The following is a 25,014-nucleotide window of genomic DNA, read 5'->3' on the forward strand; positions in this document are numbered from 1 at the left end:
TAAATCTTCCCTTAACCTTCCCTGCCCCGAAGAGGGCATCCCCAGCTTCTCCAGTCTCTCCATATAACTGAAGTCCCTCATCCCTGGCACCTTACTAAAGTAAGTTTATTCTGTACTTTAGGCCTTAAACACTCTTTCTAAAATGTGGTGCCCAGAATTATGCACAGTACTCCAGCTAAGGCCTAATTAATGTAAAATAAAAACAGAAAATGCTGAAGAAACTCAGCAGGTCTGGCAGCATCTGTGGAGAGAGAAACAAAGTTAATGTTTTGAGTCTGTATGACTCTTTTTCAGCTCTGAAGAGAATAACTGGTACATTCTTCATGGCAATGCCTCTACCAATCAGAGTCCACTTGCCTACCAATCAGCACTCTCTTTTACAGTATAAAGTTGTTGCTTCCCCTGACATTGGTATTCTTGTGATTGTCCTGATGAGTGCAAGATGAAAAGTTTTGACAAAACGTCTTTTTTCAGCAATACTCAAGTTCTGTACTACCAAACGACTAATGTTGCTCTATAAAGGTTAAGCATAATGTCCTCGTTTTTGTACTCTATGCCTCTTCAAGTAAAGCCAAGGATACCAAATGCTCTTTGATCAACCTCCTCGACTTGTCTTGCATGCCCTTTAAAATTGTATCATTTAGCTTATATCGCTTCTCCCCGATCTGTCTAGTCACACTCTTTTACATGACATTCCATCGAACAGGTGTCTGCCCATTTCACAGTCTACCTCCTAAAATCTCTTAACATCCTCCTCATTGTTTACTACTTATCATTTATGAGCACTCACATCTAAAAATTCATGACGCTGTGTGTTAAGGCCCTTTACAATGAAAATGGGGTCTGTTTGAACTCAACACTGAGTTCAAATGGCTCTGCTGAGATTTTCTCTGTTGGAAATGGGGCAGCACTTCAGAATCCAGGTCTTACCTGCTATCTTTAAAGGAGACTCCTTGAAAACCCGGCCCTTAATGCTCCTCCACTGAAACATACTCCACGTGTCCCATTTCATTCCCCAGAACTAGATCCAGCACTGCTTTCTTCCTCTTTGGGTTAGATCAAGAAAGATCGCATTTCAAGAAATCCCTCCTCCTTTGCAATTTACACTGTTGCTATCAACAGCAACTTGCATTGATTGAGCACCTTTAATATGGTGAAACATTGCAAGACTATTTTAGGACAATTGAAGTCTGCCAAGTGGAAAAAAATTCTCTACATTTTCCCGATCAAATCCTTCAAAAATTTAAAGATCTCTTTTAAATAGGATTGCTGGGAAGTTTCTTGATCATTCAAAAGCACCCAATCAATAATAGACAAACAAAGCACTACTATGTCCTGATTTGTGTCAGTGGGTAGTTTCTCCCCAGTGCATGTTTAAGCCTCAATGTGTCCATATACTATGTGCAAAAGTGTCAGCCCTTGAAACATGAGCTATCCTTAACCACAAGTTTCATTCTACTTACCTGTTTTTAGTTTATACCTGTCGCAAGACATTTGGTTGAAGAGATTTGCATAGGATTAATATAGTATGCAGCCTTGCAGCAAATACCTCAAGGAGGGCTGTAGCTGATGCAAATGAGACTTATCGAGGGAGGGCTCTCTGCATCATTCCCCGACAGTCAGCAAACACATGCCTTATTTCCTGCTCAGTATTCATCAGGTCACTGCAGCTGAATAATAGTGGAGGAGCACATAGCTGATGAAAGTGACTGGTTTGTTGCTGCAATTTCAGTTGAAGGTGTCCTATAGTGGGGGAGTGAGCTAAATTTGTCTTTTGCTTTTGGATTGAGTCGCTAAAGTTAAATGGAATGCAAGGTAAGATATGGCAAACACTAATGCTTGTGAAGGATAAAAAGTAAACTCCTGATATTATTTTGCAGTAGTGCTTGATGTTTTCTGCACTGCTGTATTTACTCTACCGCTTAAATCAGAATATTATGAAAGGACAGCAAAGACTTTGCGAATATAGACATGTTAGGAAGGAAGCTTCTATGAACAAAAAGAAAGTGAGACAAATCACAAACTTATTGAATTACCTAGAGCCATCCTTGCTTCCAAAATGTTTTGGAATGGGCTATATTTGCTCATCCAAGGTGAGAGATCTAATGCTGTTTGCCTGCTTATTGCAGAAGGAAAATATGCTGAAATAATATAACGATTGAGACCCTGTCTCAAAGCTTCAGAGCCTTTTGAGTAGATCTGCCATGTGTAGAATTTTTGTGGTTGTTTTATCTTTTTGTAATCCCCTGATTGTCCCCGTTGTCTGTAGCTTGTTTGAATAAGAACAGTGCACACTGACCAGTGAACTAACCAGCATTTAACAACAGTAGCTAAACAATGCAGAGTTACAAACTTAGTGAGGGTGATTCATAATTGTTTGACTGTTATCCCCATGCACAATCAAGTTCTTCTGCTTGCTGCACACCAGACAGGCTTTTATCAAATTTACTTGGTACTGTGTGCCATGTTTCATAAAAAGAAATTAAAAGCTGAGGATCTAAGGAGCTGTGTCAGAATATGGTATGAAAAGCACAGCGGGAGTCACTATCCTAAGCACTCCCTACTCATGGACATGTATTTGAAGAACTGGATTCCAAAGGAGCGCGAGGCTTGACCAGCCTGTTAACCTGTTAGAAAATCTCTTAGGAACACAAAAGAGCAATAGGTATCTGAAGTGAGACTTAATAAATTATGATATGCCGAATCAGAAAAAAATTATACACTTCAACAATTCTTTCTATGAGTAATTGTTTATTTTTACCAGAGTTTTAAGCTGTGTTGATGAAGTCATTTCTTCAATGTTTTTAAATTAGTTTAATCATTCACTGAGCAGGGAGAAAATTAAACAGTGCAATGAACCTTAACTGTGTGGATTCAACCTTGGGGCATTCGGCGATATTGAAATCATTCGCAGTGTTTAAAATAGGGTGGGCCTGCAACAGAGAATGAAAGGATACAGGCTCTCCTTCTTCCCCGAGCTCCTCCATGAACTCCTAATCTTAGTCAGGTTGTTGGGAGAGGTGCTGAACACATGGACTCTGCCCATGCATTGCTTGCTGCATTTGCTTTGAAGCAGGATTAGCAGAAGACAAGCTTTGTGCTGGGGATGCTGGGTGGTATGGGAAGGGAGAGTTGGAAGAAAACAGGACATCATCCGAAGAGAGGGTAAACTTAAAATGTATTGTGTGGTATAGTAGTTCTGTCACCGGACTGGAAGGCCGGGACGAATAATCCAAAGAAGCCAAGATCAAACCCCACCACAAAATTCTGAGAATTTAACTTTAAGTTTTTTTTTAATTTTTGAAATAATTAAAATAAAACCTATCAGTTTTTTTTTAAATGTCCTTTTTTAGGGAAGTAAACCTGCCATCCTTATCTAGTCTTTTCTAGATGTGACTCACCAATGTAGTTATCTCTTAATGGTCCTCTGAAATAGCCTAACCAAGCCAGGAATGTGGAGAGACAGTGGGAATGTGACCTGACCGACATAGTATACCGAGGGGCTGGAAACTGTGTAAAAATCCTCGGTTGGTATCTTTGGCATGGAATATATATTGTAAAACATCATGTGTGATTGTAATCGTATTGAAGCATCGCGGAGTGCCTTATAGTATATGAAAATAACTTGAACTGCTTTGCACTTTTGGAAATGTCAATTTGAACTGGAATGGAATGTAATTTTATAAACCTTTATGAATAAAATATATTTTTAGAGGAAGAAAAAAAAATGAGGAGATCAGCAATAAACCAAGAAATAGACTGAGGAGAGGAACCTACAGTAGAGGTGTAAAATTTGTGGTCTTCTCAATAATAGTACTGCGTTGATGCGCAGCTTCCATATGAGGCCAAACTTTTCAAATCAATCAAAATCTGATTTACTGCAAAACTGCCAATGACCTGTATTGCTGGTATTGTCTGCGATTCTCTTTTACCACTTCTCTCTATAAACTGAGTTTGTGGCATCCCAACAGTGATTTGTTTTTGCTACACCAACCTGAGAAAATAAATATACAGGCGAGAAATGAAATGTACACGGTTCTATTAATCCAAGGTGTATAGGGAATGGGATGCTGGCAGTGTGGGCTATGGGTTCCCTTTGTTCAAAATTACAATGTAAGTAAATGGCGCATCCTGGCTGCCAGATGCAATGCAGCAACATGCCAAAACAGAAGAAAGACTTCCATTTACAAAGCGTCACCCCTGACCACAAGACGTTCCAAAGCATTTTACAGCCAACAAACTTTTGAAATGTAGTCCCTGTTGTAATGTAGGAAGTCGCACACCATCCCAACTTGGGCATGCATTGGCCATTCCTTCATCTTCACTAGGTCAAAATCTTGGCACTCCCAGCTTAACAGCACTCTCATCACGTAGACTGTAGCAGTTTAAGAAGGCGGCCCACCACTGCCTTCTCACGAGCAACTAGGGATGTGCAATAAATGTACCATCTTCTCAGTGACGCTCACATCCTGACAATGAGTCTTACTTTTTTTTAAAGCGGTACTGTAACAATTGAGTGGGACTTTATTAAAAAAAAAACAATTGGCAGGAGAAACACTATTATGTTAAATATGCTGCGCGAGCTTATTGGAATCCCATCTGGGATCAGTTCACTCAGCATGGTCCAGGGTTCGAGCTAGCGCTTTGCTGGTAGGTATAGTCCAGTACAACATGGGTCAGTTTATTTAGAAACTGAGCTTTTTATCACTTTTTAAAATTACATTTTAAAATTATTCAAAACAAAAAGCAAGAAATGGATAGGAGTTTAGGGGTGCCTTTCTCTGAGAATTTAGGTGAAATCAGCTGCAGTAATCCATCAGCACAATGTAAAATACATGAAAATGACAGTTTTAATATACACACACACAGCTGTCAATTGTGACAAGCCAGCTGTCCAATCCCCAATAATGCCAGTAAAAACAGATCCAATCTCACAAGTTACATGGAGTGAACATTACGAATCCTGCATTTTAAAGAAAGAATTTGCATTTCTTTAGGCTCCCTGCATGACCTCAGAACATCCCAAGAGCACTTTGCAACAGTCACTACATTTCATTGGCTGTAATGTGAAGAAACAGTCAATTAAAATTTCCACACAGCAAGACAAACAACAATGGCAAGTGACAAGTTAACCTGTTTCAGTGATGTTGTTCGGGTGATAAAGATTGGCCAGGACACAAGAACCTAAGAAATAGGAGCAGGAGTAGACCATAGGCCTGTCGAGCCTGCTCTGCCATTCAATATGATTATTGTCGATCTTGGGCTTCAATTCCACTGGATCAGCTGTGGCTCAGTCCATAGCACCCTTGCCTTTGAATCAGAAGGTTGTGGGTTCATGTCCCACTCCCGGAAACCAAGAACTGTGATTGTACTCAAAAGAGTTGCAATCTGTGACTGTTGATAACTCCACTTTCCCACTCATTTGCCATATCCTTTAATTCTCGGAGAGACCAAAAATCTGTCTCTCTCAGCCTTAAATATATTCAATGATAGAGCACCCATGACCCTCGGGGTACAAGAACGCCAAAGATTCACAACCCTTTGAATGAAGTAATTTCTCCTCAGCTCATCCTAACTGATAGGCCCCTTATCCTGAGACTGTGCCACCATGTTTTATATTCCCCAACCAGTGGACAGCAATGAGAATTCCCCCGAGCTTCTTCGAAATAGTGCCATGGAATCTTTTACATACACCTCTAAGGGCACATGGCTGGGGAGTGGTGTCTGTTCCACTTCACAATGAGTGATGGTACTGCTGACAGTGCAGCACTCCTGCAGTCCTGTCACTGGGAGTGTCAGCTGAGATTTTTATGCTCAGGCAATTGGAGTGGAGCTTGTACCTGAAACCTTCTGACTCTAAAGGCAAAATTTTACCAACTTCCAGGAGATGGGAAGAAGGTTTGTGTGGGGGTGGGGGGGTGGTGGTGGTGGGGGGTGGATGCGGAGTGGGGTTGGTGGTGAGGGAGACGGCAAAATCATGGGTAGTCATGGTGGATTGGCTCCCTGATCATGACCCGCCATTGTGGATTGTTATGAACGATGGGAATGGAATTGGGTAGGCTCCCTGCTTACAAGGAGGCTGGCAGCCAATTTACATCAGCAAAGGCCTGATTAAGGACCATTTTACCAGACCGCTGGCACTTTGCTGACAGTGGAAAGACCCCCCACCCCGCAACATGGAGAGGACGCCAACCAAATGTACGTAGCCTCCCAATGACATTTGGCAGGGGCGAGGTGGGGGAAATTGTTTTTTTTTAAACTATGGGAGGGGAAGTACAGGCAGGAAATGGAGCCCCCTGCAGCTGCTGTTATTTTCCTAGAGGAGCTCCCCCGAACCCTCCCCCCCCATCACTTGCATTTTTATATTTTTAAAACTTTTTTACGGCCTACCTGCTCAATGCAGCAGGTCTCCAGCTTGCCTCAGCACCAGCCACCATTCCCGGTGGTGCCAAGGAAGCCGCTGAGCTGCCGACCCCGTGATTGGGCTGACAGCTCTTGGGGGCGAGTTGCCCATCCCGAGCAGGCTGCTGCCCATAAAATTGAGGGGGAGGCCCCTTCGGCCTTCCGTGCAACATGCTTTTCTGGTTGGCTTGTCAGCCTGATTGGCAAAGTCCTGCCCTAAATTTTAAACACAAACTAGTTCCCAAGCTTTAGCACTATGAATATTATGTTGTCAGGTTCCATTGCTGTTTGAATTTGGAATGCAAACAGAGATGTGGGTCAATTGTTTTGATGTATTTCCCTCGACCAGCATGACCAGAGTAAATGTTTGAGGTGGTCAAAAAGAAAGCTTTTCTTTACAACCACATCAAAGAAACCCTGAGCAGAAGGGGCTTCTGCAAACAATCGCTTCATTTTCTTCACACTATTTCCACCTGATTAAATCCAAAGTTTCCTTGCGAGTGTCTGGAGGGAAAGGGAATGGCTGAGCGGTCTCGAAGGTGCAGGGACAAAGAAAACGTGATCCTCGACTAATATCTTCAGCACACCGAATAATTAAGGTCAAAATCCCTGTGTTTTTGCACAAAATAGAATGAATGAATTGGAAAAGATGCTCATCACTGATTTTAACAACAAATTATTTAACAGCACTGAAGGGCATGCGATAAATACTTTTATTTTCAAGATATTCCAGCTTTATTTGTGTGGAGAGCATATGGCCATGAGACATTGGTTGACTTGAAAGAAATTCCTCCATGCAAACTAATCAATTTGGGGAATATTGGATTTCAGCTTAAGATATTTGGCAAAAGAAACAGGGGAAGAGGAGAAGGAATTTTTTGGCGGGACTTTTGGCAAAGAGCAGTGTAGTGGGACTAACGGGATAACTCCTAATGAGCTGGCATAAGCATGATGGGCTGAATGGCCAACTCCTATGCTGTCTGATTCTAATTGTGAATTGAACCCCAGTTTTTCCATGGCTGATAAGGATACCTTAAAAACGGCAGTCAGCTGAGGGCATAGGGTTAAAATCATTCACGTTTCTGTCCATCTTTCTTCATTCTATATCACTGTCCTTATTGGTTTAAAGTCTGGGTAATTGTATACTTCTCTTGTGTGGGAGATGGGAAAACAATCCTAAGGATGGTACAGAGTGTTGGCATGGATGGGTACAAATGTAGATTCAAGTTTCAGACCATCACATTGCCGATCTAATAAGCAACAAGGCACAGTGGAGCCTTCCAGTAAATCAGAGGAGAGAATTAAACCTAGGTGATTAATGGTGCTTACGAACGACCTGACCAGTAGCGTCAGCCATGTGTAGCTCTCCTATCTCTGAGTCAGAAGATTGTGGTTTACATCCCATGCCAGCAACTGGAACACACAATCCAGGCTAACAATCCCATTGCAGTACTGATGGAGTGCCACAGGCACCGTAGGAGGTGCCCCTTTTCCGGTAAGGTTTTAAATCAAAATCCCGCCTGTCCTTTCGGGTGGGTGTAAAAGATTCAAAGAAGAGGGCAGTTCTCCCGTTTCTTGGCCAGTAGTTACCCCTCAATTAACATCACAAAACAGTTTATCTGGTCATTATCACATTACTATTTGTGCGTTACAACAGTTGTTAAATACCAGGTGGACATTGAGGGAATGGAATCCCTTTCAGTCCTGGTATAAAACAGAGTTGACTTGTAGTGCTTGCAAAGTGATGCATGTGCTGTCAATGGCACTCTGGACCATGGAGAAGCATGCAATCCTAGTCAAGCCGCTAGAGTCACTCTGCCTGCTGATCTCTGGCAAGAGAGAACAAAATATAATTAGCTCTCTTTGAATAGAGAGCCTCATATCCGTCTTCACGCAAACTGAGATTTTGCAGATATCTCCAGCTCCACCATAGAAGGAGCCAAATTTATAAAAGTTCATCATCATGATCCTCTTCATAGCCACTGGAAATAGCCCTGCTTTGAGCTTGCAGTTGTTGCTGCAGCAAGGGGGTCGATTTCAGTGAGAATGTTCAGTTCTGAGAAGGGAAGGCATTAACTGGAGAGTTATGTTCCTAAGTGGTATGGCTGATGTTAAATCAGCATTGCATACTGGAGGACATTATGAGCTGTTGACTGGACTTCCAGTGGCCCTTCACTGCTAATGCCCTCACCGATATAGCGTCCATTATAATTCACCCTAAAAGTGTGAGTGTGTAACGTGAGTGCCATTTTGGAGCTTTAAAAACACTTTGTAACAGCATTATCACCCGCTACCCCCCCCCCCCCCCCCACCCCATCCAAAATGGTTCAAATGATTTTTATATATTACCTGTTATCTTTACTTTGTACAAAAACAAGAGTCATACAGGCTCAAAACGTTAACTCTGCCTTTCACTCCACAGATGCTGTCAGACCTGCTGAGTTTTTCCAGCATTTTTTGTTTCTGTTTCAGATTTCCAGCATCCGCGGTATTTTGCCTTTATCTTTACTTTGTACATGTGCTAATGGCCCTGCTGTGCGTTCCTTGCAAATTCCGATATCAGGAATTGATGCTTTCATATTATATAAACAAGGTCACTGTTTCAGGCCTGTTTTGGAAAAAAAAATGAGGAATTTGATTGTGAAAGCATTGTCTAAAATTCCTAGAACCCTCTGTACTTGAAGTGAAATGTAACTCAGTTCTGAGTCACGCCTCAAAACTGCTCCCACTGTTTAATCGGCAGCTATCAGGATCGTAGGCTGCTTCCCCCCACCTTGTTAGCTGGGGTGGAGAGGGAGTGGCAGGGACCATGGCGCCCTGTAAAATTCAGTCCGAAGTATTTCATTGGCCCTAAGCACTGGGACATTCCGAAGTCTTGAAAGGCACTATATAAATACACTTTCTTTATTCTGCCACTGTATACCTCTGGCCTTGTATATAAAGCATTTGGTTTTTGCATTAATGGTCTGCCAAGTCAATTACCTTAATGCTGGCGACAGTAGAGATAATTACATCTTTCTTCAAATATGCAACAGAAAAACATCTGGCGGAACATTTTCCCCCCCCCGTTGGAGGGGGAAGAGCAGGAGCGGGCGCCAGTGGCCAGCCTTCCGATCAGCGCCCTCAGTTGGGGGGGGGCGCCGCCATTTTACGTGGGTGGGCCTATTAAGGTCCGCCAGGAAACACTATGCGCTCCCTGTGCGGGCGGGGGGTGGGGGGTATTCCCTTAGCTGGGAGAGCGCTCTTTGATCATGTGCCCCCAAAGAGCGCACAGATCTCCCTGAGGCAAAGGGAGATCCGCTCCGAATAAAAAGTTGACAGAAAGGTAATAAAAAAATTTCCCTGACATGTCCCCTCATGTGACACTGTCACATGAGTAAGGACATGTCCTCAACTTTCATTTAAACACTTGATGAACATTTTAAAGCCCTCATAAAACCTCATCCCGCCCGTGGATGAGGTTTCACGCTTTTTTCGAGGCCCGCCTGGGCTACAGGCCTACCCACCAACCCTAAGGCTGGATGGGCAGGTCCATCAATCAAGTTAGTTTTCTGATGGCCTTAATAGGCCGTTGACAGTTCGGCGGGAGCGCAGCCGATTTGGCTGAAAATCTAAATGACGTGGGGTGACATTGGGACGCACGCCCGACGTATCCCCGCCTCATTTGACGCGTCGGTGAACGGGCCCCGCCCTTGCTCGCCGACTGGAAAAAACCTGCCCCTAGAGACTGAAAAAGCAATCAGCATGAATTTCAAAAGGGCAATGAAGCGACAATTGAACAACTTTATTGAAATCTTTGAAAAAGTAACAAAGAAGGATAATGCAATAGATATAACATATTTGGATTTTCCAAAGGCCTATGTATCGCATAGTAAACTGATGACTCAGGTCAGAGAATGTGTGTGAAGTCAGGGGACAAGTAGCAAGATGGATAGCAAGCTGGCTAGACTGGCAAAAGGTGGGAAGTGGTGTTCTACAAGGATTGGTGCTGAGATCACTGTTTTTCACTATTTACATAAATGATTTAGACTCTGGAATCAGTAGTAAAAACTTGTGGATGAATTAGAATTTTTTAATATCTATATTTTGTTGCAGTCTTCCTTAGTATTAACTATAACCCCACCAAATTGGGGTTTGCCCTTGTTTAGAGGGCATTTTAAGAGTCGACCACATTGCTGTGGGCCTGGAGTCACATGTCGGCCAGAGCACATAAGGACAGCAGATTTCCTTCCCTAAAGGACATTAGTGAACCGGATGGGTTTTTACAACAATCAGCAATGATTTCATGCTCATCATCAGACTTTTGATTCCAAATTCTTATTAGATTCAAATTCCACCATCTGCTATGGTGGGATTTGAACCCATGTCCCCAGAGAATTACCCTGTGTCTCAGGAATACCAGTCCAGTGAGAATACCACTATGCCACCACCTCTCCACTAAGGCCATTAACAGAGTATGCAAAGCATTGAGATTCGTTTCTCGAGGGATAGAATTGAGAAGTGGAGAAGTTAAATTAAACCTGTGTAGAACCTTGTTTAGGCCACACTTAAAGTAACGTGCACACTTGTAGGCTGGATTTTCAAATGGCCACTTGGCCGGCATCTGGTGCAGGCGCAACTTGAAAATCACAGTCCTGGAGGTCACCTTGGGATTCAAAAGCCTGGGGGGCAGTTTGAAATTTCCAAAGGGAGGGAGGGAACTGGAATCCCGTTGGCTGCCAATTAACGGCTGATTAAGCTCATTTAGGGACTTATTAAGGGGGTTGGGTTTGTTGCCAACGCTGTGCATGTGCAGTTGTATCTGCCATCTTTATAGGGGGCAAAGCGCGACAAGAACCCAGCTTCTTTACTTTCAAGAACTTTCAAGTACCTTGCTTCAAGATCCTGGGCAGAATTTTCTCTTCGGCATGCGGGCGCAGGTCCTGCACGCCAACGTGTGGTGATATTAGGCGTGTGTCCCATCATCACCACGTGTCATTCCGACCTTCCCTTCGGTGGGCACGCGTCGAAGGCGGCTGTGCGGCCGCCGAACTGTTAAAGGCCTGTCAAGGCCATTAATACACCAATTAAACTGATTGACAGGGATGCCCGTCCAACTTTAAGGTTGGACAGACAGGCGAAAAGCCCAAGTGGCCTTCGCATTTTTCATGAAACCTCATCCACGGTCGGGATGAGGTTTCATGAAGGTTTTAGTAAACGAATAAAAAATTTTTTGACAATCCATAAACATGTCCCAGCTCATGTGACATTGTCACATGAGGGGACACGTCTGAATAAATTTTATCTTTCCTTCTTTCAAGCTTGAAAACTGAATTTAATCTCCCTGAGGCATGGAGCTGCCTCAGGGAGATGTCAGCGCTCTTCTGCGCGCATGCGTGAAAGAGGGCAGGCCCCGACTCTCCCTCCTCCCCCCCGCCTGCACAGGTAGTGCTGCGCTACCGGGTGCGGGTCATGCTGGGTAGGCCTCAATTGGTCGCCCACGTAAAATGCTGGCGCGCAGTTGATTGCGGGCGGCGATCGCCTCTGCGCCCGCCTGCGCCCGCACCCGCTCCCGACCGGCCCAACTGACAGGTAGAAGATTCTGCCCATATTTAGTTCTGCAATGTCAGTAATTCATTGATCCTTCTTAAACTGAAGAGATTTGAGAATGTGTCAGAATATGCAGATGTTTTAAGGCAGGATTCTGCCTCTTTGCTAGAATTGGTGAGCTCAGTACAACATTGCAACAGTTTTCTTTTACTGTCTTGACTGAACCTTTTGGATCACTGAATATTTAGCAACATATGTTCACGGTGCTTATAATTGTGAGACAACAGAAATCATTAAAGTGAGTTGAAGCATTGGCATTCAGTAATGATTCTGGATTGTCCCTGCCACTCCTTGCAAAATTCCATAACACCTTCTCCAGGCATCAATAAAATGCTTGTGAGCTAGACATCTTGAGCAATCTGCCGACTAAGTGATGTGTGGGATCCACAAACTAAGAGCAAGTTGCAAATAACCGAGTTAGAAAGCAAAATTAGTTGGTGGTCTGCTGGGCAAACAGATGTGCGCACGTCTTTGGATTTTTGCGCATGCACGGACTAATGCGCACGGGCAGATGGGTATCGGTGGCTGCCTTACACAGCCAAGTTGCGTTGGCAGGAGATGTTGTATTAAGGGGTCTGTGCAGTTGGGCCAGAATTGAATTTTTAACGTTTAATCCAATGAACCTGAACAATCAGCACCAGGATTTGTGCCTTATCTTGGTTCGGCCTGGTCACCCACTTAATCAATCATTTATCGTCCATAGCTTTCTGATGAGCTTCCAGCTCTGCTCAGCAAGGTAGCGGCGGGCCCCACCAGGCTACTGCCTGCCTTTGCTGCTTCCAGGAGGCTCTCAGTGTCATTGATAGGCGCTGAACTCACCTCCTGCCCAATGAGGGCATTTGTAGTTAAAAATAGCATTGCGAGAGTGACGCAGCAGAGTTTAGGATCCAGAATTCATCCAGTTCTGACAATGCTTTGAAACTCTGCTGCTTGGTCTCCATATTATAAAAAGGATATAGAAACACTTAAAAAGGGCAAAAAATATTTATTGGAATGATACCAGAAATGAGTAGTTATACCAAATGGGGATGACTGACACGCTGGGGCTCTTTTCCCTTAAAAAGAGAAGATGCAAAATGAACCGTTGGGGCCTTTAAGGTTTAATAGGCTAGATGTAGAGAGGATGTTTCCATTTGTAGGGAAAACCAGAACTAGGGAACAGATAAATAAATTGCTCTGACAAATCCAACAGGAAGTTCAGGAGAAACGTCTTTACCCAGTGAATGGTTAGAATGTGGAACTTGGTACCACAAAGAGTAGTTGAGGGAACTATATAGATGCATTCAAAGGGAAGCTAGATAAATAAGTGATGGAGAAAGAAATAGAAAAAAAAAATGGGATTAGATAAAGAATAATTGGAGGAGGCTTGTATGGAGCATAAACACCTTCATGGACCTGTTGCGCCAAATGGCCCGTTTCTGTGCTATCTTCTTAGGCAGTCCCTCAGGATTGAGGATTACTTTCTTCCTACTGTATGGTACTATCCAACTCTCACTGATTTTTCTTCATACCTGTTGTGATATAACTGCAACCTATGGAAGTCATGTTTTTTACTTAGAGATACATTGAAGTTAAAATAGGGGATCAGACCATTTGGCCCAACTAGTTCAGTCAATTTTTAAAAATTTTCCAAACTAGTAATAGTTCTAATCACATCTACCCACCCTGTTCCCACTTCCCAAACCTGTTTTCCTTCGTCCAGCTATCCAATCTGATCTTGGTTTCTACTTCAAAATAATCTTTTTGGACAAAACTTTGGTCTCGCTCTCTATTCTCCTTCCCTGGCTCCACTCTACATGTGGCTGATACATCTCTGTGCATCTCTTGGGGTTTTTTTAATACATTAAAGGTGCAATTTAAATGCAAGTTGCTATACTGATTTGCAGTATACTGCATGCTTGTCACTTACAATGCATTCTAGACAATATGGTGTATATACATCATTTCAGATAAAACAGGATCTATGATTTATCAGCCAAGACTTTTCTTAACTAAATGGCAATAAGAGTCACATTAGATGAACAAAGAGGTTTGTAAATGAAAGTTCATCTCGGTGTTAAGTTCTTTTGTTACTTCACTTTTGTCATAATACCCCAGGTAATCCATACCCTACCCCTATTGCTGTTTACAATTGGCTTTTTTTTTTGCTTCTAGCCTCTTTAATCTCAGTTGGAGTGACAGTTTCCTAGTGTTAAGTATAATAGGGAAACCACTGAGTCACATATACATCTTCAGATGTATTAAATGGAGCTTTTGAAGATAGGATCCGATCAAACAGTGACACCTGCAAACAGCATTTTGAAAAGCCGATTGATTATCTGAAGAATGTCAGGTGTATTTGTTATGAGACAGACGAGCTGGTGAGAAATGCAAGCAATGTTTTCTTTTCCCAGTCCTGTCAATGGTTCAGCTGGGATGTGGCTCAATTGGCACTGACTGCTGAAGAGAAGGAGGAGGAGGAGGTCCAAGTGCAATACCAGTAACAGCAACCCCAAATGTTCATTCACTAACTGCCCCACACCCAGCCATCCCTCTCTCATTGACCATTAAATCAGTCACTTGTCCACAATGTTGAAATTGAAATAACAAAATTTACATTCCAAACCAAAGTTACAAATGAAAGCATGCAATTTTTAATACAAATGTCAATGAATTATCATTGTGCATTCCTTTAGTGCCTGTCTTCTGTGTATCTTTGTCCTAGTACTCCTACATAGTGCTACGTCAGTGGTCAGAGCATGGGGAAGGCTGTAGATTTTCAGTGGAGGAGAAGCTGATATGCCTGGAGGATCATCTTAAGTAGTCCTGTGCCTAGAAAGCCTGGCTGCAGGCTGCAGTATCTCGGCATGGTCTGTAGCAACCTGGTCTGGTTGGCAACAGCCAGGACACTGGCAAAGTGGCATGGGTGGGAGGACAATGTGGTCTCCCTCTAAGCAGGTTCATGCTCCATGCAGCTACAGTCGCTCCACTCAGGGCAGCGCCTCAGCTATCACTAGGAACCTGTTTGAGGACAAATTGGTGGGTGCTGTAAAACCCTGCAAGCCCCTTTGCACACTGTAATCCACAGCCATGATGGTAGCAAGCTGACCTTGCTTGACTTCCGCAGCAGCACTCAGGCCTCTGACAGAAGCTGCTTGCACTGTAATGGAGGCTGAGACAATGACCATCAAACGTTGCACCATGGTTGGTCCATAAATGTGCTGACGGATGTGCTGCCGGGGGCTCTGAGCTCCATGCAAAGCCTTGTGCCAAGCTGGTGCTGGACTCCTCCATGCTCCTTACTATTGACTGTAGTTTCCCGGGCAATTTTTCCAATTTCATTACGTATACCCATCAGCGATCTCCTGTGGGCTGCCCCATTGAAGTACTCACCTGAGTCCTCTGCAATGGAATTCGTGTGTGACCTTGGTCTTTGGTGACTTGACACAAGCAGTATCCTTGACCCTTGCCATGGCCCCAGACCACTCATGCCTGGTGTCTCATCATGTAGTGATTCTGGCTCTATGCTTTCCTCTAAATTACGCACAGTGTCGGTATCTATACTGATGGTTTTGAGCGTGCATTACAAGGACAGGCAGAGCTCAATCATGTATCCTGATTCCTCACTCCCATTTTTGAGGCTATCAAATTTAGCCCCCTTTCTGTCTATCTACCCCATCAATTCCTTTCAAATCCTAAAAACCTCAATCAAGTTACCCCTTACCCATCTATCTCCTTAATCATCTATATTCCTGCAAACCTGCTGGCGGGGGAGGTGGGTTGGGAGGCGATCGTAAAATTCTGCTCTTTGTCTGATTAGCATAAAAGCTCAATTGGTTCACGAATGTCCATTTAAAGAATGAAACCTGCTGTGCTTAACTGGTCTGGTCTATATGTGATTCTAGTCCCAACATTACTAATTCTCAGTTGCATTATAAATTGGCCTCACAAGACATTATGCTACCATAAATCGTTATCAGTAGTTCAAGAAGGCCCACCATCACCTTCTCAGGGCAACTAATGCTGGGACTGCCAACAATACCAACATCCTGAAAATGAACTTCAAAAATGAACATTTCTTAAAATAATACCAATTAACCTCCTTCAGCCTTAAAACCGCCGAGAACTTAATTGCATCCCCAGTTTTTAATCAATCAAGCTTTGGCGGCTGTGCCTTTAGCTTCCCCTGAAGGGCCTTATCTCTAGGATGCCCTCTACCTCCTTAAGATCTACCTCTTTGACTGTACTTTTCATCACCTGTCCTAATATCCCCTGTGTATGACTCAGTGTCAAATTTTGTTTGATGACGCACCAATGAAGCACCTTAGTATTTTAATATGTTATCGTATATGCTATAATTGGGAGTTTTTATTCAGTCATTAGGGCAATTTCTTTGACTGCAATGTGCCATTTTGAAGGATCCATTTATCAAATCCTTGTAGTGACATTTGGATGAGGGTGGCATTCACTGCAGTAAGTGCTAGTTTACTAAAAGGGATTTCAAAGTTTAAGGGTTTTCAGTCATTATCATATTGGTTAATTTTACTTCTGAAGATTTTTAATGGCCAGCATTGTTAATTTTGTTTGCACAGCCTGAACTCACTCTATATGGATAAGGGATTTCATTCTCCTGACTGGGTCAGATCATTTTAAATTGTAGTTTACACAGTTGTGGCAGTAATTGTCTGCGCTAAACATTGCTGTCACTGTTAATGCATAGCAAATATTTTCGCCAGATAGCAACTCCTTGCCAAAGGTTACGGGAAGGTCATTTTTACCAGAAGACCTCCTTGTAGTCTGGAGCATGTGGCTTAAAAAATCATTTGTTTGCAGTGTGTTTTACACATTCCGATTTGAGGGCAGCCCATAACATAACCCCATCTTTGTGCTGCCATTTATCAATGTACTTTGGCATTGACACTGTCTGACAAACAGACCAACCCCCAGTGGCTGCAAGAGTGAGAAACGCAGACAGACTTGCACACCCAGTCTCCACACAGCTTAATAATGATCTCCTTTCACTCCGATAAAGAGCCAGAACCTGTCACAGATCTATGATGGGTGCTGGCTGCAGTGATTGATTCATTAGGATCTGAGGAAAGGGAAGATGGGGGCGGGTGATTCCACAGGTCAGTACTGTAATGTGATTGAAGCTAAACCAGTTAGGTTTGAATCAATGGATATAGCTAAAACTTCATTAAATCCCATTCTACAGAAACAGATTTCATGAAGATTTAGCTATTCATTGATTTAGATATGATGTATGTGTAAAAAATAACTGCAGTTAAAAGCTTGAAAAACATTGGGGAGGATCTTCCGGTTGGCGAGCTGGGGTGGGGCCTGCTCGCCGACGTGTAAAATGATGCGGGATGATGTCGGGCGGAACTCCTGACGTCACCCCGTGTCATTTCCATTTTCAGGTCGGCGGTTGGGGGGGGGGGGCAGCTGAATCAGCTGTGCGCCCGCCAACCTGTCAACGGCCAATTGAGGCCATTTAAAAAGTAATTAACATCATTAATGGAGCTGCCCGTCCAACTTTAAGGTTGGCGGGCAGGCCGGGAGCCCTGGTGGGCTTGAGAAAAAGCATGAAACCTCATCCATGGGCGGGATGAGGTTTCATGAGGGTTTTTAAATATTTAATAAAGGTTTCATAAAAGTGATGGACATGTCCTAACTCATGTGACAGTGTCACATGAAGGGACAGGTCAGGGAAATCTTGCTATCATGTGTTTAACATTTTTTAATTTGGAGCTGATCTCCCTGAGGCAGCACTTAGCCTCAGGGAGATCAGTGTGCTTTTGCGCGCATGCACGAAAGAGCGCACTCTTGGCTGAGAGGAACACCCCCCCCAGCCTTAATTGGCCCGCCCACGTAAAATGGCGGTGTGCCCCCGATTGGGGGCGCCGATCGGAGGCACGCCTGCCTGTGCCCGCTCCTGCACTTCCCCCTCAACAGGGGGAAAAATCTTTCCCATTGAGAAACTGTGGTCTGAATATTACAAGTCTTTGTCGAGGTGAGGAACATTACTGGATGAGTGTGCAGGTCAACATGCCCAGATCACAGCATGAACAATTTTCCATTCATCTGAAACATTTTAGTAAGTTAAAGGTGCTACATAAATGTTGTTATTATTAAAATAAATTGGTGCAAAATCAGGAAGGTCAATCAGTTGCACTAAATTTCAAGTCCATCCTCACTCATGCTGGTTGTTGCAGAGCCTATCTACCCTTGTCTATTCTCCATAAATCTCTCTGTCTGATGTGCTTTCTCTGATTGTTTTCCCTCTCTGTCTTACATGCACTCTCTCTCTCAATCTCTGTCTCTTCCACAGTCTCTCTCTCATGCTTTATCTCTCATGCAAACTCAGTCTCTGCCTCTCATTTGTTCTCTCACTTTCTCGTACACACTCTTTCTCTCATGCATGTTCTCTCTTGAGCGTTCTCTCTCTCTCTCTCTTTCTCAAACTCTCCCTCTCTTTTGCATGCGCTCTCTCTGGTTCAAGGAGATGGTTGGAATGCTCTAACATACCTCACTTAAGGAGTAGAAATACTCCATTACCCATTCAGATTGGACCTCAGGTGAAGAAGAGATTGAACTTGATGGCCCGTGAATACGAACCCCACATATGAAGAACAGCACTTGGGAGATACCTGTAACCAAAATGAAGCGTTTAATTCACTACCTATTTTCCCTTTCTTTTTTTTCTAATGGTATTTTGAGAAAGGTTCTCTTTAACAAAAACACAGAAGTTGGGCACTCATTAAAGCAATGTTTTTGTCCAAAGTGTCAAACTCACCTCTGACTATTAATATAATGAAAAGTTGTTTTAATCTACTAAGTTGCATTAATGCTAAGTAGTCACATAAAAACTTTATTTTCTTTCATTTGTACTGGTCAGATTTGGCAGCTGTGTGAGTGGTTCATACACAGCTTCAGTACTGAGGTATTGAGACTTGAAGGTGGTGTTAAATTTTACCATAACCCAAATATGGAGATGGGAAGACAATTAGTTTTGGCCAGGCTGTGTGTGTTTATAGGTGTGGAGATGGATGCTTTTAGAAACCTTCCTTTGCCCATTAAGACCTGCGGCACAGTTTCAAGGGCCCCAGCAGCCTTCTGCTACTTTCCACTTGCAGCGTTAGAGTACTTTTCATGTAGAAAACCCAGGCGCTTACATAGAAAAATATTGGCTATCCCATAGGAGAGATTAGATGTGGTAGGTTGGGGCAGGGGGGAGTGGTGAGGTTGGGGGATGCTGTTGGTGAGTGGGAATGCAGGGCCCTAGAGCATGGGTCATAGAATCTTAAAATGGGACAAATGGATGGGTTCAGGGAGGGAATCTGACTGTAAGGTGAAGGTGAGCAGAAGTGTATAGCGTGTCAAAATTAGAAGTAGCGAGCTAGGGCATTGTGGGAATATAGCATGGAGGTGGTTACATGACGAGGATTCAGTGGGCATTAATTGTGCAAGGGTATTGGTAGTCTATTTGGCAATGAGAAGGAACCACTGCAACATTCATTTTCAAGCTCACCCAAACTCAGCTCACAAGCATTTTCCTGTTGACCCCATTGGGTGATGATCAGGATCAGAACTGTGGCTGGATCTCCCCTCTTTAGCAAAGAATAGGTGCAGCTAACTGCTGGGTCATTACCTGCTGTGATTAGTGAAATCCACTGGGAATGAAATCTGGGGTCTTTCTGTTCTGTGCATCTTGGTACCATTGCAACCATTAATGCACAAAGAGAGCTCTACATCAGAATTTTCCTGTCCCAAACTGGGACAGACCGAGGTAGGAGGCAAAACAAAATTGGTGCTGCCGGCCTGGCTGCCAGCCCAGAAGGTAAAAACAGTTCAGAGCAGTACTCTTATTTCCCAGTTTTTACTGTTTTTTACTTCTGGGAGTCTGCTGCCTCCATTCCCGATTCTGGTGACTTTCCTGAGGATTGGTGGGGGTGTGGGGTGGCAAGGCACAGTGGGGAACGGGTGGAAGAGTGAAGTTGCCCACCATGTTAATTGGGCATGCTGAGGTCATTAGGAGCTTGTCTCTGACTTGGGTAGATTTTCATGGGCTCAGGCGGTTGTTAGGAGCTCTCTGAAGCTGACCACCTGCTCTCTAGCAGGAACAGGGGCGGCAGCACTAAAACAGTTTGATGCAAAAAGGTAAAGTTTGGGCAAAATAACTAAGGAGCAGCAATGAAATTTTAATAACCAACCTTTCTCTACTCTATCCGAGATCCCAGCTCTCCGTTTGCCCTTGCCACTTTGAAGATGACCATCCCTTCATATTTTAAGACCACGCACAAATGGCAGTCACAAAAGGTCTGGCCGATTTGGGCCACAATATAGCATGCTTCCCTAGTACCCGGGCTCCATTCACGCAACCCTGGCCACTAACTGGGTGGCAGACCCATCTGTAGGGTCATTAAGACCCTGACCCCATGAAAATCGTGCTTCTTGGCAGGCTCTAGATGGAGGCAGGAATGCAAGGCGAGATCAGTCCCACCTCCCGATTCCTCCCTCCATGGGAAAACCTGGCCTCTTGTGTTTTTAATTAATCCCATAGCACATTTTCAATTGATGTGTAGGAGAGGAACCTTGACATGGAAAGATAAATAAACACACTATTATTAAAAAGTCTGGTTCTCATTCTATATTTTTAGATTAACCTATTGGTTTTTAATAAAATGCAAATAAAGGAGGAAAGTATAATCCATCTTGTTACTTAATGAGCTTTTGGAGGCATGAATCAGTAATGAAAGTCTAAAGATTGGCAATTCTACAGGCATGTTAAAAATGAAACTCTATGCAATCAATTACTGGAGGATCAAAATTGTTTCTTGCACTTAAATCAGAATTATCCAAAAATTTGAATTGAGCTACCTAAATAATACATCAAAGTGGCGATTTAGAGGGAGAAAGTCATTCACACAGACATGCATTGATTCGCTGAGGGGGCAGACAGTGCTGTGGTAATATCAATATAATTGATATCATTGAAGAAATGTACTTGGCTTGCATAGTCCCTTCTCCTGGGGAATTGATGCAGCCTGCATAGTGCTGGTAGATGCGGTGCCACATAAATGAATTTCGCGCCCCCCTCAAAAAAAATTGAACAATCATTTAATTCAAAGTTACTTAATTTAAGAGTAGACTCTATTTCTCAGGCTACATTCCCAGTAGAATATCGAAGGATTGCCACACTGTTCAAGGTGCCATTTTTTGGATGTGACGTTAAACGGAAGCCAGGTGTGCCCTCTCAGGTGGACGTCTGCTACGCTATTTGAAGAAGAACGGGCACTCCTCCCAGTGTTCTGGCTTATATCTATCCCTCAACTGATCTTGTAAAAATAGATTATCCAGCCATTATCACATTGCTGTTGCTGAGAGCTTTTGGGGATTCAGTGGTATTGTCACTGGACTTGCAATCCAGAGACCCAGGGTAATGCTCTGGGGACCGGGGTTTGAATCCCCTCACGGCAGATGGTGGAATTTGAATTCAATAAATAAGAATCTGGGATTTAAAGTCTAATGATGACCATGAAACCATTGTCAATCATTGTAAAAACCCATTTGAGAAGGAAATCTGCCATCCTTACCTGGTCTGGCCTACAAGTGGCTCCAGATCCACAGCAATGACTCTTAACTGTCTTCTGAACAAGGGAAATTAGGAATGGGCAATAAATGCTGGTCTAGCCAACAAATAAAAAAAGCTTGCTGTGTGTAATTTGGCTGTCTAATTTCATGCATTACAACAGTGCCTACATTTTAAAAGAATTTAGTTGGCTGTGAATTGCTATGGGATGTTCTGAAGTTGTGAAAGGTGTTCTATAAAGCAAGTTCTTTCTTCTTTCTTTCAATGGAAACAACATTCCTGGATGCATCAGTCTGTGCTATCTTACCTTTATGCCACTATCATCAGCTTCTTTAGTCTTTACACTACCAATAACGCTCCCATTGTCTTGCGTCCAGGACAGCTTTGTCAATCTTTCCATATCTCCCACCTATCCCCGACCTTCTATTTTGCCCCACCTACTTCACCGCCTCTTAAACAGTATAAAATCCATCACATTTCTACTTCTCTTTAGCTCTGAAGAAGAGTCACACGGACTCAAAACGTTAACTCTGTTTCTCTCTCAACAGATCCTGTCAGACCTGCTGAGTTTTTCCAGCACATTCTGTTTTTTATTTCAGATTTCCAGCATGTGCAGTATTTTGCTTTTAACATCCTAAGGCACTTCATAGAGGCAGGAGTAATTAAACTGTTGATCCAAAAATAATTCGATTAGCCTTTTTTCCTGTCAATCTTCCTCTCTCTTCTGCTCATCTCTTGAAGGTGTTGATTCGTTGCTGCATTGGATTTCCATGGATACTGGTAACCCAAGTGACTCATTATTTGCTAGCGAGCCCTGGCAGTGAATTTTGGAAGCCTATTGAACTACTGGCGGCATCACGGCTGAACCCAATCTGCATACTGTCTAAATCTTACTTCCTAAATGAATTCAATTCATTGGACACATCAGGGTCATGTTTTTACCAACCTAACTGTAATGCTTTACCATTATTATTGTTACACTTTAATTTGCTGTCAGGCAATGCATATGTTGTGTATTTGCCACTTTGTTGTATATTTTCTATATCTGATTTACCTCAGAGCAGTGCAGAGATGACACTAATTCTAAATCTGCAAAAACTTAATTTAAAGTGCTTAAAATACCTCAGCAATCACAGGATGTCTACACACATGTTCACAGTTCTGGCTTCTCAAGGGGAAAAATTCCCCCCCCCCCCACCACTTCTTGGGGGGGGAAGTGAGGGAGCAGATGCAGGAGCAGGTGTGGGCGTGCATGCCTCCGATCGGGCGCGCGCCATCATTTTACGTGGGCGGACCAATTAAGGACGTCCGCCAGGAAGCGCCACGTGCTCCCTGTGCGGGCGGTGAGGGATTCCCTCAGCCGGGAGTGCGCTGTTTCGTGCACGGACGCGTAAGAGCGCACAGATCTCCCTGAGGCTAAGTGCTGCCTCAGGGAGATTGGCTCCAAATTAAAATTTGCAATCAAAATGATAGAAAAATTTCCCTGACATGTCCCCTCGTGTGACACTGTGACCCTGTGACATGAGTTGGGACATGTCCATAAATTTAACTGAAACCTTTATTAAAAATTTAAATACCCTCATGAAACCTCATCCCCACCGTGGATGTGGTTTCATGCTTTTTCTGAAGCTTGCCAGTTCCACCCGACATCATCCCGCATCATTTTACACTTCGGCGAAGGGGCCCCACCCCTGCCCCCGCCCCCCGCTCGCCGACCAGAAGATCCTGCCCAAGTAGTTCTGGAAGCTTCTGTTTACTTTAACTCTGAGAGGCTACACCCAGACTTAATCAACCAAGTGCAGTGAATGTCGATCAGTCAACAAACTAATATAATCAAACACAGATCAACTGAGCCATTGAACACTACAACATAATCAGTCAGTCCTTTTCCAAGTGTTTTGCTGCATTGTCGTTTTTCACTGCTTTTACATCTCTGTGCCCTATCTGATTAGTTATCAATGCTGCATCACTGTGCATCTAACCAATAATGAAATATTGCGAAGACCAAAGCCATTGCCTTTGATGCCCCTCTCCAGCTTTGCCTCAGCTCATCTGTGACTGAACCACTCATCCACACTTTTATTACCTCTAGACTTGACTATTCCAATGCTGTTCTGGCCAACCTTTCACATTCACCCTCCGTAAACTGAAGATCATTCAAAAATCTTTGGCCCTTATCCTAATTTGCACCATGCCTCATTCACCCATCACCCATGTGGTTGCTAACCACGTTGGCTGCCAGTCTGGCAATGCCATCCATGCCAACCTATGCCACCTCACGCTCCCCACCCACCCCCATAACGCCTCATACCCTTCGTGCCAACCAATTCCCCTCTCATCCACCCCTCCATAACCATTCACACCGTCCTTGCTAACCTATGCCCCTCCACCCACTCCCTATGACCTCCCATACTCTCATGCTAGCCTATGCCCCTCCACCCACCTCATGGCTCTTCATAGCCCCTATGCCAACTTAGTGCCGACTCATGCCAACACATGCCCCCCCACCTACAACCATTTGCCCTTACATCTCCAATACCAACTCACCTAGTATCCACCTTGGGCAGACCTCAGGACTCATGCAGAGATTAGATAAAATAAAGTTCTATAAAATAAAGTTCTAAGCGTCTATTTAAAACTTCATTTAAAAAAAAACTTTCTTATTCATAAAAAAAATACTACATTTGCATTCCTTCAACTAAATAAAGCCTTATAATAACAAGCATTTCATTAAGTGCACAATCCCTTGAAGAACAAACATTGGAATACATAGTCTCACATCAAAGAGTCTATAACAACATATAGCTGTTAATCAAACTGTAAAAGGACAGGCACCCTACTGTGATAATGGATGGTTGTGAAATTGGTCATGAAGCACTAATCCAGCAATGGAAACTTTAGGCTTTTGTCAAAAGACAGAATGAAATAGCAAGCAACCTTTTTTTTTGCATTCCAGACATCTTTTTTTAAATTAAAGGGCAGGACTTTTGAATGCCCTCACAGCTTGATAGCTCCCTTTGACAGGTCCCTTTGACAGGTGCTTCTGACAGTTTTGACAGATGATTTTGACAGGTCTGTTGATGCACTTCTTACACACATTTATGCCTAATTTTAACAATTCCAAAGGACACCTTACCACCCCCTCCCCCAAAGGTGTCCAGGGGCAAGATCTAAAGGGGTACCTTATCTCTTCAAAGGGTTACCATGGCTATCAAAATGAATGCACAAGATTTAGACCTGTTCTGATCTGTCTAATCTGCACACTTTGGGTTTCCCACTTCTAGCTTACCAAAATCCCACTTCATTGGGGGCAGCTGATAATTTAAATGGCCTCCTTAAAACGTGCATGTGTTAAACACACCCTGCCCCCATTCCCGCCCCTGCAAAAATGGGAAATGTTGTGTTCGGGGGTGGGACTTATAATTTATTTCTACTTCTGTAATCTTCTCCAT

General features: G+C 43.4%; 1 protein-coding gene across 2 annotated transcripts in view; it reads left to right on the top strand.

Annotated features, from left to right (window-relative positions):
• The first annotated feature begins 1,634 nt into the window (after nucleotides 1-1,634).
• The window catches only part of plekhg4b (pleckstrin homology domain containing, family G (with RhoGef domain) member 4B), a 332,728-nt gene continuing 309,348 nt past the window's right edge, over nucleotides 1,635-25,014 (top strand). Inside the window, exon 1 of one of the 2 annotated variants that reach the window (XM_078539457.1) lies at nucleotides 1,635-1,815. The gene's annotated coding sequence lies outside the window, so the exon portion shown is untranslated. The remainder of the gene's footprint in view (nucleotides 1,816-25,014) is intronic. The other variant, XM_078539462.1, reaches the window with a different exon arrangement.

Source organism: Cetorhinus maximus, chromosome 3 (genome assembly GCF_964194155.1).
Source record: "Cetorhinus maximus chromosome 3, sCetMax3.hap1.1, whole genome shotgun sequence".
Classification (NCBI taxonomy): Eukaryota; Metazoa; Chordata; class Chondrichthyes; order Lamniformes; family Cetorhinidae; genus Cetorhinus; species Cetorhinus maximus.